The following is a 15,468-nucleotide window of genomic DNA, read 5'->3' as shown; positions in this document are numbered from 1 at the left end:
TATGAAATAATTTTGATTAACAAAATTTCCCTCTTGACTCACATGTTTAGGATTAACATTTTGTGTGGAAGTAGTCATGATAGAATATGTGAATGTGATAACACTAGGCAAGGATGTAGCCATAGGAATTGAATGATTAACTTGACTAATAGCTTGATTGAAAACAAGGACTTTGACACAAATTTTCATAGGAATGATATTAGTATCAACAATATAAGTAAGACCATGCAACAAATCAACATCGATTTTATCAGTTTGAACCATTCTTTTTAATCCTTCAATCAATGGGATTGCCTCACTTTTCAGGTATTGTTGACTCATCCTTTGTTGAAGATTTTCAAATTCATTGTCAATTTTCTCCAATTGATCAATGGAAACCATAGTTATTAATTCATCCACATCATGAGAATTATGAAAAGAATGAGGATAAATGACATCATTTGTCAAGGATTAGAGGAACCACCAACATTATAATGAAATAAGTTATCCAAATTAGACTCCATATCCTTAGTAATTAAACATTGGGAAGCCTTAATTCTACAAATTATTCTCATGGGAATAGTATAGGTAGGACTAATGGTAATAAAACTCATGCACAAAAGAAGGAAATTTCAATTCCAATTTAAAATTTATGATAAAACAATGCAAAATTTTATAAAAATGACTAATTAACAAACTAATTATGAAATTTGATTTGCGAATTTGAAATATAAATGCCTCTAAATCATAGCATAGCATAAAAAAAAATCTGAAAATAATGAATCCAAATTAGACAACCGACAATTTCAATTTTGGAATTAAAAGTTAGGGTTTTTGTGAATTTAACGTCTAAATTTTTGGAATTTTATTGGAAATGAGTTCTATGAGTGCAAATTTGAATTTTAAATTTCTATGTATTTATATCTGAAATAATTAATCAAAATTAGGCAACCCACAAGTTCAATTGTAGAGTTAAAATTAGGGTTTTTTGTGATTTTACGCTCTAAATTTTTGGAATTCAATTGAAAATTAAAATTGTAAATCTAAATTTGAATTTGTAAATGCATGAATAATCAGATTTGAGAACATAAATAAAAAATTAAGCCTTTTCATGTTGGGTTCACCAAAATGTAATGTGGTGAAAATTAGGGTTTCACCAATGATGAAGTAAAACCTTTAATTTTTGCTTGCAAACTAGTTACATTAAAGAGGGATAAATTCAATATAGATCTAGCCTCATATCAGCAAGGATAGGGTTGATAATTTTGATTATACTCACTAGTTGGAATTCAATACCCTATTTTAAGTTGAATTGTGAAAATGTTGAAATTGGGGTAAATGAGCTACAATCATCAAATAAAGCCACGAACTTGGATCTTAGCAATATGAGATTATTTGGATATGTTCCCAAGAGGTCATCCTAAATTTTCAAGACCAAAAAATGGCCATCACTCTAGTCCTCTAGAAATTTCATCGTCCAAAGGGGAATTCCTTTGTCTTTATGAATAAAGTTGATCTTGAGAATTGTAGCTCCGCACCTATTCCTACACACAATATAGAAGGGAAAATTATTGGGAATAGGGGTTTGTCCTAGGTCAAACTCCATTTATGGAATTAACAATGAAATATAAATAAAATGTAAATAAATTGTTGTAATGGAAATGATTTTCTTTCTAGGGAAATGCTGAAAATGTCTGAAACACTAATGATATACCTTTTGTGAATTTTTGTTTGTCTTCATAAGGAATTAGGGTTTCATGTAGTCTTCAAAAAACATATAACATGAATGTCAACTCCAATCCCGATGATGGATCACAAAGTGTGATCTGAAATATTAATGCAAGAAAGAAACACGAAATTAAAATCCAAAAAAAGATTGATAGTCAAATCCAATGCTTCAATCTTGACCTTACTTCTTCTCCAATGTTTGAAAGAAGATTCATTGCTTTCTCACTTAAATTTAAATGCTTGATTTCTTGATGGATGTGTGATTTATTTTCTTGGATATCTAAAAATGAGAGGTCTAGACCTCCTTTAATACTTGCTAGTAAAAAAACAACTTAATTTTCCAACATGAGCAAACACAAGATCAAGATTCTCACCCATTTCAAATGACCATTATGAGGCTTCAAAATGGACCCTAATTGAAAGGACTAGGGTGCTATCACTCTAGTCCTGACTAATCAAGGACACAAGAAATTGGAGAAAGCATGGGTGCTCAAAAAAATGAGTTTTGGCATGGTGTGAGAAAAATCAGAGCTTTGATCAACCCTCAGGAGATGAATGCCAAGGTGAGGGCCTATATGAAGAAAAAATTGTAAGGTAGTACAATTGAGGATGCTACAGTACCTAAAGTACCATTTTAGGAACCACAAGTTCAAATTAGAACTAAATTTTCAATAAATCCGATTTTGAATCTCTAAAAGTTTTGAAAGGTTCTCCACTAAGCTCTAGATTCTATTCTATATCAATCAACATCTCCTCTTCTTTTTTCTTCTGTAGAATCTTCTCCTTCTCCATAATCTTCCCTATAAACATCTCCAAAGCCTTTTCTATTTCTTTTTTTTTTATCTATAGTAGCTCTTACACCCATATTATTACCTTTCAACTAATTTTTCTCCCTTCCCAATGAAACTTCAACATTGCCAACTTCAGTAGTTCTCATTCCAATCTCCACCAGACTATTATTTGTATTTGCTTTCTTGGAAAGAGAGAGCACAAACTTCTTCAGTTCTATTACAACTTGTGTTGCTTCTTCTTTTGTCTATTTGATCAGCCTTTGGTAATCATCTAGATCCTCTCCCATGACTATATTAACTCTCTTTTGTTGTAGTCCTTGTGCTAAGATTTTGGGCAATATTTTCCTTGTCATCATGAGATAAGGGACCACATACCTTGTCTATGCATACACCGTGATGTTTGATTCTTTTACTACTGTCTCATTTCTCCTTTTGGTCAAGACCTCCTCCAACTCCTTAAGAATTTTATTAGCAATATCATTAATATTCATGTTATAATTGATTAAGTGTTGAAGATAGTCTTATTTATAGTCACCTTATCTACTATAGGGGCATCCTTCTATAACCCTTCAGTCACCTCCAAAGAATAATGCTAACTGATAGAATTTACCAAATTGTTGAGATCAAGGGTATCAACCAAAAGGGTATCTGATTTCTTCTTCTTTGCCTTCTCCTTTTTCTTCTTCATTACTTTATTATTTCTATTTTCTTTTATTTATTCTTTTTTGTTTTCTCCTCCTTTTTATTCTTAGCAGGGATTTCTACAAAAGAGACCTTTGTTCTCTTTCTTTGGATGAGAGGTAAATTATCCTCTTCATCCTCATGATCCTCCTCTTCTTCTTCTATCCTATTGGACCTCTTCTTTAATACATATTTATCCTTTTTGTCCTCTTTATTGATGTTCATATTGCTAACCCATTCCTCAATAATTGTCTCCTAGCCTGATTTCTCCCTTTTGGACTTCTTGTTTGGTCTTTGGTACTTCTTCTCAATTGATGTAGTTTTCATACATGTTTTGAAGGAACCAATATTCACTAGAGGGGAAATAGAGGTGGACCTTGTTCTTCTCTAAGATTTCCTTGAAGATTCTTCTTTTAGAGGCAAACCGAAATCCACACACACTTGGGGAATATTTTTGCAAGGTGTGCACCCTTGGTCTCCTTGTTTTGTGAAACATAGTGCTCTAGTTTGTGACATGGCTTAAACACCACTTGTGGATTCTATAAGTATAGTGGTTGTATTGGGCATTAATAGGTCAATATTTTGGTGCAATGGTAATGGCAATTGTAACTAGTGGTATCAAAGCTTGGTCATACATTCAAACTCCTCACTTGCGCTAGGGGGAATGTTGCAAGGTGTGCACCCTTGGTCTCCTTATGTTGTGTAGCACAATGCTTGGTTTTGTGACATGTCTTAACTGCTTCCAATGGATTTTGTAGGTCTAGTGGTTGTATCAGCCATTAATAGGTCAATCTTTTGGTGCAACAACAACTACACTTGTAACAATATTAAATTCTTTTGCACAGTTATTTATTCTCTTAGCATGATCTTTCTCAGCCTTCTTCTAGATCATTTTATTTGGCATCTTAGCAGTGGTTCGAAACCTTTCTTCTTTACAATAAATTTACAAATGTCAAAACACCTCAATTTTTTTATCAACATCTTCTACAAATATCTCATATGGCAACTCTAGCAACCAAGCAGTCCTTGGATCAAATACTTTAATATAATAGTCATCCCTACTAACCAAAAAAGTGATTTCATTTATATACATTCAAACAAATCCACTAGGGACTCTCTCCCTCTATTGTATCTTATCCTAAAAAATTTTGAAACACCTTCAATATAGGGTATTGTATACCTTTGTATCATTGATTAAGATCATAATATGTTGTTTTTTCACTAATAGCGAGTGGAACATGTCCCAAACTTTAATCCTAATTATCAAACTCTTATTCATGAACATAAATGTGAGACATATTATCAGTGATCCGTATCTAAATTGATATTTGATGTTCTGTTTCCAAATCAATTCTTAGACTTAGTTGGTGTTATTGAGGGGGCAGTTTGCATGTCAATGACACCACCTAGTGGCTAAATCCTAGTTTAAAGTCCTACAGGTAGGCATAGGTAAGTCCTAATAGGCATACAATAAGAACTATATAGGCATTGGTAATTCCTTTAAACTTATAGGTACACATAATTTAGTCCTTTATTGTTCAAAATTGTTGAAAAATATTGGATTTCTAAGAGGAGGACGAATTAATAAATACTAAAACTTGATTAGACATGACTTACTACTTTATCATGAACATAAAAATAGATAACTAAAACCATGAAATCAAATACACATGAAAAACAAAATTTTACAAGAAAAACAAAAATTGGGAAAAACTATGGTGAGAAGCAAACTTAATATATATATTAAAGAATTTATACCAAAGGCCAAGGAGCTCAGTGTTGTGGAAGTTGAAAAGTTGCATGATAAGGTGCACAACATTAGGGTAATATACAATAATTACTTTCACACTCTAAATATCACTACTTGAGAGAAAGATACAATCTTCCTAATGCAATAATGTCAGCCAAATTAAACTGTAAGAAGGAGGAATCTTCTAAAATGCAGATGGCAATTCACAATTTAGTACACATCTAAGAAAATATTTATCTTCCCTTCCTTGTGCATTGTAACCTTTGAACTATATCTCAATGACTACACACAATATTTCCTTGCATCATTCATCCCCATTATAATAATTCATTCATATATATATTAACCACTATCTTAGTAACATCCACTAGGTTGGCCTAACGAGATGTAACATGTCCATTTGAAACCATCTACCCAAAAAAAGTATACAAGGGAAATGTAGAAGTCAAATGAAATGTTTTAAGGATCACACCATGTTTGTACACCTTCCTAATGCCACCAAAATAGGTCCTATGTAACAACATGCTATCATATGGACAAAATAACCATGAGTCATCCTCAAAAGGTAAAATTGTTCTCTTTCCAATACAACAAGCTCAACCTTCAATTTGGGCCATCAACAATAATAGTGGTCACCCAAAGAACCAACATAATATATAAGGGAACCTTATCCCACCATTCACAACACTTAACCATCTTCAAGCCCAAGAATGCAACACATTCCTTCAGACCCCTATATTACAACTCCAACATAATTAACTCCAATTATAGATGAGTTGAAAATCTAAAGGCTAAAATGTGATAAGAAATTTTATCTACAAACACCGTGTTTTGACAGTATAACCATCTTTCATAGTTCTTCCACAAACTAGATCAAAGAGCCATCTATACCACCATATTGTTATTGCACAAACTGACATCTCTTTAATTGCACAATAATTGAATATTTAAAATATAAAGAATATGAACTCAAAACCACCATATATCAACTACATAAATATTTGATAAACATGTGTCACATACTATTTCAAACTATATGATAGGCTATTCACTCGAATAGGCAAGTATGACTAAAACTTTATACTCATATACCAATAATATCAATAACGTATTGAAAACATCATAAGAAAAAATATTATTCTATTTAGAAAGTCTTTAAGTGTGTTCCATATATCCACATACAATCAAAAATCACTAAACTATATCAAACAATGCAAGTTATAGACTTGATCCAACAAATAACCTCAATAGATCACTTATCACCAAAGTTCTAGATCCTTCACTAGACATTGTACAATGTATGAAGACATAATGACAATTCACCTTTCATGATTCTATGGCACCGCACTATATCAAACCATATCTGGACTAGTCAGACTACATTTCAACCAACAAGTTTTACATTAATGACAACATACACCTATATTTGCAACAATCTCCCTATTTGTCATTGATGGCAACACTTGTGTAGATACAAAATACTTATTTCTAAAAACACTTCTCCCCCTTTAACATCAAGGACAAATGGTTTCTCTTATCTCCTTAATGTATATATATATATATATATATTAGCTTCCCTTAACAACAATAGTTCAAAAAACTAAACTTGAAAAAATAAGAGATCAACATGTTGAGCTCATATATCTTCATTCATTGTCTATAGTACCTATTAATAAGGAAGATCATCCCGTAAGGCATCAACATAACTTAAGACCTTTTGGTGGTCTAAATGTTCCTATTATTTCTCCCAAGATCCACAAGGGAAGAATCCCATGAACATATTGTAGATGAGAGGATTTGAATTTGACATTCACACTGAAGATACAATTCTACTACAACATCAAGGGAATTTGGGTTGTTTACATTCTATTATGTATTTTTAGTAACCTCCAAAAGTTTGATAAGAGAAGGCATCTCTAACTCAACTAAATCTTAAATAGAACAAAACTATCCTTTCTATTTATATTTCTGCTCTTGTAGCATGAATATTTGTGAATGTAGATGGCATATCTTGGCTCTAGTAGCATTATCACTATCCTTGTATTTATTAAATGAAATATCTAAGTCAGTAAACTATGAATCAGTTGAATAAATTTGTTCTTTGAATTTGTTAGTGTCACTAGGCCACATTTTAAATAATAATGATATAACTAAACAAAATGTTCAATACATGTCATGAGATTCTTCAAGTAGGATTTCAATCTATGAAGTGCATTTTCACGTTTATCTATCTTCCTAATTATAGAGATTTCTTGTTGTCTTATCTTCTATATTAAGTTCATTTTCTTCACTCTTCTTTGTATCTTCACATTCAATATCTTCCAAAGCCATATGCTCTGCTAGAATTTCTACCAAGACTTTCAAAAGTAGATGAACAATGTGTGTGGCAATCAATTTGTTCTAGATAATATAAACAACAAAGTCTTGTCCAATGATCACCTAATCATAGGTTGGTACGACAAGATACAAATCACTTAAAGCTTTAAGTCTAGTAGGGAACTCAATCATATCCAATACTCTGTGTGCCTCTAGAGAATCTTATGTATAAACTATATGGGAGAACATTTCTTCTTCCACAACTTTCTTTTGTTTATCATCTTTCTCTAGTTTATCTTCTTCACTCTTTACAATTATAGTTTTTTCCTTTATATTCCTAATAGAAGGAACTTGTTTAGAATTAATCATATTAAAAGAGGATGAAGCCTCTATAGATGTAGTAGCTAATCTCCATGTCTTCTTAACAAATGCAATATATTATTTTGAATATCTCTCTAGATCTGTCTCTTCAATGCATGCATAAGTACCCATAATCTCATCAAAAATTCCAAAACTCTCTTCACCGAGATCCTTGGGTATCTTAGGAAGAGTTTCCACAATTTCCATGCATTCATGTTCAAAGGCTTCATAGGGAAGTTTGAAAACATATGAATTTTTAGGATTCACTACTTCCATAAAACAATTGTCCTTATCAACTATAAAGGTAAAATTGTTGAAGATATAGCTGGGATAGAGATCCTCAATGCAATATTTATTTGTTGTTGTTTTGATTCATAAGCTTCCATTTTCTTGCCTTGATCACCTTAGGTGGTTGTCAATGACTCTTCATTTTGTTGTGGCTATCGGTGAAGTTGATTTGGTTGTAAGTATATTTGTGGTTGTCGGTATTTATGTGGCTGTCGGTGCTGATGTAACTATCTGTGCATTTCCCTCTTCTTTCATGTGTCTCTTCACTGACATTTCTGATACATATAATATTGGCTTCTCTCCTTTGTCATTGAAAAAAAAATCAAGAAGATGGTGAATGTAGTCTTTCAAATCAAATATATTATCTATTTTCTGTGATCAGAGATTTCAATCTTATGAAGGTTTATAGATTGGTTATGAGATGTATCACTTGACTTCATCATTTTGATTGATTTGTAGAGAATAAAACTTATCTTATTGATATTGATACTAATGTGAAACTATCATCAGATGTATTCATTTTTCAGAAATATAATAAAGTTCATTTTTGGGTGGCTGGGTTTTTCACCCTCAGGTGGAGGGTATTCCTAGAATAAATTATGTGTTGCTAAAACATTAACATGGTATCAGAGCGGGTTCCTCCTATAGAGCCTGACCGCTTGAAGGTAGATCCTATGCTTTTGTCCTAGGATGGACACTACAGCTTAGGATTCTGGCACACCCTGCTATAGGTGGATTTATGTCATATTTATGTGGTTGGTCCATCACTTTTCTATGGATGGTATTAACAACAGTTATTCAGATGATACTCAAAATATGCATGAGAAAGATATTGTGGATGAATGATGAGTGATGGCAAGGTCCAAAGGCCGCACAACCATCATATCATCACTAGGTGCTTCGGTTTGATCAATCCAAGTGAATGGAAATTTCATTGCTGAGGAAAATTATAAAAGGACGAATCAGAGATTGCATCCAAGGAAGGAAGATTTCTTGCATTTCATTGAAGTGGAAGGATCAACATTCCTAGGGAGTGTGACATATCATCAGAAATAACCTTGGACAAGGAGGTCAGAAGATTGATTTCAGCTTCAGAGGGAGCTTGACATTTCAGCTTCAGAGGGAGCTACCTCATCATGAAGATTTGGTTAAAGAATTTTTCTCTATGATGGATAAATTTGAGGTGAAATAATGAGTTCTTCTCTGCGAGGGAGAAGTTCGAGGTGCAATCCCTTGTTAACGAGTTATTCTCTGTGAGATAATTTCAAGGTGAAATCCCTTGATTAATGAGTTCTTCTCTACAAGAGAAGTTCAAGGTGAAATCCCTTGATTAATGAGTTCTTCTCTGTGAGAGAAGTGTGAGCTAAAATCCCTTGATTAATGAGTTCTTCTCTGTGAGAGAAGTTCAAGGTGAAATCCCTTGATCCACCCTCTGGGAGTAGCTATGGTGGAAGTCATGTGTATGACTTTATGATTTTTATTTCTGGTTTCATTTACCCTCTAGGAGTAGCTATGGTGAATAGTGCTATTCTAAGATAATAAATTTATGGAATAAAATCTATGATGAGCTTTTTTGTTGCCATCTTCTAAGTTGCAGTTATGTGTACTTGTCATATGATGACATAACAAAGATCTCTCTTGCTAAGAGGGAGTGTTGAAGATATTTATCTCTTCTTGTTTTCATTTATTAGCTTCCATTTTCTTGTCTTGATCTCCTTAGGTGGCTGTAGGTGACTCTTGATGTTGTTCTAGTTGCTGATGAAGTTGATGTGGCTATCAGTATATTTGTGGTTGTCAGTATTTATGTGGTTGTTGGTGTTGATGTAACTATCTATTTCTTTCCCTCTTCTTTCGTGTGTCTCTTCACTAGCATTTACGATACATATATTATTGGCTTCTCTCATTTTCTTTGAAAAAAAAAATCAAGAAGATGGTGAATGTAGTCTGTCAGATCAAATATATTATCTATTTTCTATGATCAGAGATTTTAGTCTTATGAAGGTTTATAGATTGTTTATGAGATGTATCATTTGACTTCATCATTTTAATTGATTTGTAGAGAATCAAACTTATCTTATTGAGATTGATAGTAATGTGAAACTATCATCAGTTGTATTCATTTTCAGAGATATAATAAAGTTCATTTTTTGGGTGGGCTAGGTTTTTCACCCTCGAGTGGAGGGTTTTCCTAGGATAAATTTTGTGTATCTTGTTTCATATTTATGTGTTGCTAAATCATTAACAAAATTTACTTCTATACAATTTTATAATCTTTGGTTGAGCTATATTTCTAATTATCATATCCTTCTAGAGATCCATGAAAAACTTACAACAAGATACATCATTGTTCCTTGCATTACCTAAATAGTCTTTTATCTAAGTACCAACAATTGTATCTTTTCTCCATGAAACATTATTCTTAGCAGGCAGTGCATCTAGGAAATAAATTATTAGGAAAATAATAAGATATCCATACCAGAATGTGTACATTTATTCCTTTTTCTTTTGAAGAATCTCCAATAATTGAAGTCTCAAGAGTTCACTCAAGTCATAGTCTTTGTTCTCCTTCACCATTTGATGAGTGTCATACACGATCATGGAGGACAAGGATCCCGCCATATTTCTAAAGGAAATTTTGTATGATATTCCCATTGTTGTTTGCCTTACATTGAGATCAATAATTTTTTCAATTCAAAAAAAAATTGTCAGATATTACTCTATTTAGCTTTTGGACTACCTCATTTTTTACTGACTTCAAAACTAGAACCTCTCTAGTGCACCTTATACCTATCACATCACTTAGGGAATCCTTAGTAATTCAGTATGGCCACTTTAGCCATGTGGAATATTCATGAATTATACTTAGTGAAAGCTTTACCTCTTCTTCTAGAAACATGAAATGGTCATTTCAAGTATCTAACCCCCTATGCCCTAGATTGGTAAATTCAGTTTTTTACTTTTGCAAATTATCAACAAGATGCATTCTTCTAAAATTATTGATCTTGCTATGATCATATTCATCCAAAGAAATATGAATGTAATATTGAATATTTTCCTTATGAATAATACTGGTAGAAAAAATAGAGAATAATTCAACTGGGTTTTCTTTAAAGGGTTTGAATGGATGCATCTTGAAAAATAGGTCGTGGATCATCCATAATATTAATAATTCTAATATTTTCAATTCAAGAAAAAATTAGAATGAATAAATATGTTTATATGTAGCTCAAGTTGATAAAACAATGCATCCAAACGCTCCTTAAATTTGTAAGTGATCATAATGAACTTAAAGGCAATATATATTTGTTGTTCCTACCTACTTATGGTTTTACCGACTTAAACACATTTTACTATTACAACACAAAACCTAATTCTCTTTTTCCCTATATTTAAAAAATAACAATCCAAACCAATGAAATCATCAGGTGTCCTCAAAAAATGCATTCCTAATCTTTGTCATTTTGAAGAAAATAAAACATCCTAACCACAAAGGGAGCACTCAAGATTAGCATTCAATTCTCTCCCTCAACCAATGCATATCTATTTATTTTTCAAAAGAGCAGCTAGTACCAAATATAGGTGTGAACCCATCCTTACACTTTTTCTCCATGTTTTTATCAAATTTCTTTACCCACATCTTTTGCATCTTCTCCTTTTCTACATTGACATCAATCTTATCAAACCATTCTTTCTATTTCTATATTTGCAGAATTTGGTACTATCTTCAAATTCGTTACAGGTATAACATACCGAAACTTGTTGATGAACATTTCCATTTTTATTCTCATTCCTTCTCAAATTAGATATGCACACAACAACCTTGTTCCCATGTAGGTCACAAGAGTATCAATATTCATTGAAAGATTGGGTATTTCCTTAATTATTCCAATTCATCCCACCTTTGCATTCACTTTCATTATATCCAAACTTATTATAATTGTGACATCAACAAATAAACAATTGAGATCTGATTTGAAATCTGCATTCACTATCCCTATGTCCAAACTTATTACATGAAAAATAGTTACTGTTGAAAATTGATGAGTACTTGATTTGATCAAGAGGAGTCCTAAATATTTTCTTTTTTTGGATCTAAGTGAAATTTTGTTGATCATTTTTATTGTTCATCAATCCATCCTTGATCCTTTTCCTTCCATCCATCCTTGACAGTTTTCCTTCTTTCCATCCTTGACTTTGTCCTTCCTTCCATCCTTGACCCTTTTCATGTCTTCCCTACTTAGAACTTTAAAACTACCACCATTATCAAAACCTAGTCCTCCTTTATCTTTTCTCTATTTTTAATAACTCATCATCACATCAAGCACTTGACTACCACTTTTAAGTTTCAATCCTTTGTCAATATGCTCTTTTAGATCCTTCAATTCCTTCTTCAACATAGTCACTTCCTTTTTAAGTCTGGTGAACTCTACAGTCTTGTCATGTACCTTTATTTCTAGATCATCCATAGTCTTTCTTCCTTCATCAAGTAACCTTCTCGTATAGACAAACTTCTCTTCTACTTTATTGCATTTTTTTTTTTGCTTTCATCTAGATCCGCCAAAGCATATCTCAATTCTCCTTTCAAATCATCAACAACTTAGGAGTCCAATTCATTTGAATACATATTTTCTTCCTCAAACATAGTGTTCAAATCTTAGATCTACCTCAATGGTTAAATTACTTCTTCAGGAACCAAGCTCTAATACCAATTTTTGAACACAACTAGATTGTTGAAAAGAGTGGTGAATTAGAAAATACTAAAACTTGATAAAGTTTAACTTCCTACTCTAATTTGAACATAAAAATAAATAACTGAAACCATCAAATCAAACACACATTAACCCCAAGATTTTACATGTAAAACCTAAATAGGTAAAAACCAATGTGGTGAGAAGCAAAATCATAATATATAGAATTAATTATAGAGTTTAGGCCAAAGGCCAAGGAGCTCATTACTCCAAAAGTTAACTTGCAAGCTAAGACATACAACCTTAGGTTAATATACAATAATTATTTGCACATGTTAAATATCACTTCTTTAGAGAAAGATATAATCTTCCTAATGCAATAATATCAACCAAATTAAGTTGCAGAAAAGAGGCATCTTCTAGACTATAGATGTCAATTCACAATTCAATACACATCTGAGTCACTCTTCATTTTTTCTTTGTTTCACATCAGAACCTCTAAACTATATCTCAATGAATTCACATACTATTTCCTTGTATCCTTCATCTCCAATAAAATAATTGAGTTCTATATATATTAACAGATATCTTAATAACATCCACTAGGTCGACCTAACAAGATGTGACGTATCAATACAAAACCATTGGCCCAAAAATAGTCTCTAGGGAAAATGAAAAAGGCAAATGAAATATGTAAAGGATCACACCATGTTGGTACACGTTCCATATAGCCCCAAAATAGCTCCTATGTAGTCACATGCTACCATATGGACCAAATAACCATGAGTGAGCCTCAAAAGGTGAAAATGTTATCTCATTTCAATAAAAGAAGCTCAAATTTCAATCCATACCATCAAAAAGATTTGTGATCAATCAAAAAACTAACCTAATATATAAGTGAACCTTAACTAACCATCCACAACACTTAACCATCTTCAAGCCAAGGAATGCAACCTCCACACCCTATATTGTAGCTCCAACATAATTAACTCCAATTAGAAATCACTTGAACACCTAAAAGTTAAAATGTTATAAGATATTTAATCAACCAACATCATGTTTTGATAGGATAACTATCTGTCATATTTTCGCCACAAACTAGAACAAACGAGCATGACTTCAATTGTAAAATATTTAAATATTTAAAATACGAAGAATAAGAACTCAAAACCACCATATATCAACCACATAAAAATCAAATGCACATTTGCCTTGTATCAAATCAGACTATATGATATACTATTCATCAAAACAATCTAACATGACTAAAACATTATATCAGTATACTAAGATTATCAACAAAGTTTTGAAAACATCACAACACCAATTATTATTCTATTTAGAAAGTCTTCAAGAAACTTCCATATATTCACACACAACCAACAATCATTGAACTATATTAAACAACACAACTTATACACTCAAACCAACAAGATAACCTCACCAAACAACTTATCACCAAAGTTTCAAAACCTTCAATAAATATTATACAATTCACCTTTCATAATTATATAGCACTGTAATTTATCAGACCATATCTAAACCAATTAAACCCCATCCAGACCAACAAGTTTGACATCAATGATAACATACACTTATATTTGCAAAAACAATATTACAAGTAGGAATTAGTAAGTTCTAGACACATGTGTGTTATTCCTATGTGTATATTGTAAATTATTCTCCTTAATCTTCCACTTGTAAAAACATTGCATTAATTCCTATGGGAAGTATGTAATGAACATGGGGAGAGGCTAACTTAAGTTGACTACAACTCCAATATAATTTTCTTATAAGACCTCATAGCATCATTTTAAAATGTTGGGATTATAAATTATGACAAGATGACTTTCATGTAGTTCGAAATGCATGATCTTTATGTGGGCATATATTTTTCTCCTTATTTATCATTATGAAAGAAGACAAGCATTACTAGGGTACTTCATTTTTTCTTTTATAGAATTGACGTGTGATGCTCCCTAATAACATTAAGAGGGGTGTTAGAACATAATGTTAGTATGGATCATACCTTTATAATATTTATATATAATGATCTAATATAAGGTATATTATGTTAGTATGGATATGGATCATACCCTTATAAAACCTTATATATTATATACTTTATAAGCACATCCCATTTGAAATAATTATAATCTAATAACTATCAAATTATTAATTATTTATGAATGGGAGTTATTGAAAAGGTGTGACTAGTAAAGCCACCCTTCCTCCTATAATAAGGAGGTTCTCTCTCATTTGAGAGGTGTATGAATTTGAAACTCTGTAGTAAGTTGTGCATCTATGCACAAGAGGTATTATTGACCACGTGGAAGTATATGGGGAAGAACCCCATTGTTCAATTCTATTTTCTTATAGACTATATTTGTAAGTATTTTAATAAAATGATGCTTTGTGGGGTTTTTTAACCTAAAAGGGTTTCCCCATGTATATCTTGTGTAATGTGTACATTTATGCAAGTATGATTCTCATTTCATTTATTTTATATTCTTCTTATAATGATTACTATCCTAATATCCTAATTTCTAATAGTAATCCTTTTGAGAAATGATTCTAACTATTTTCCATGCTTTATCTTCATGCTACATAAATTAAACTGCAAATTTAAGATTTTATTTTATTCTTCACGTCATACATTTTCCTAAGCTTATCCCATGAATATTTCGCTATTGATTAGTCTCCCATAAAGGGTTGAACTCGATCAAACACACATTGAACATAATGATCAACTTGGCCTTAATATTGGCTAGATTGAATTTCTTTTGTTTTTTAATTTCATTTTCATGTCATATAATTGTACCACCAACCATATGCCAAATTTCTTCAAACTTCAATCGAATTTTGATTTTAGTTTTCTCCACAAAAT

Source organism: Cryptomeria japonica, chromosome 7, assembly GCF_030272615.1.
Source record: "Cryptomeria japonica chromosome 7, Sugi_1.0, whole genome shotgun sequence".
Classification (NCBI taxonomy): Eukaryota; Viridiplantae; Streptophyta; class Pinopsida; order Cupressales; family Cupressaceae; genus Cryptomeria; species Cryptomeria japonica.
Note: the sequence above shows the minus strand (reverse complement) of the source record.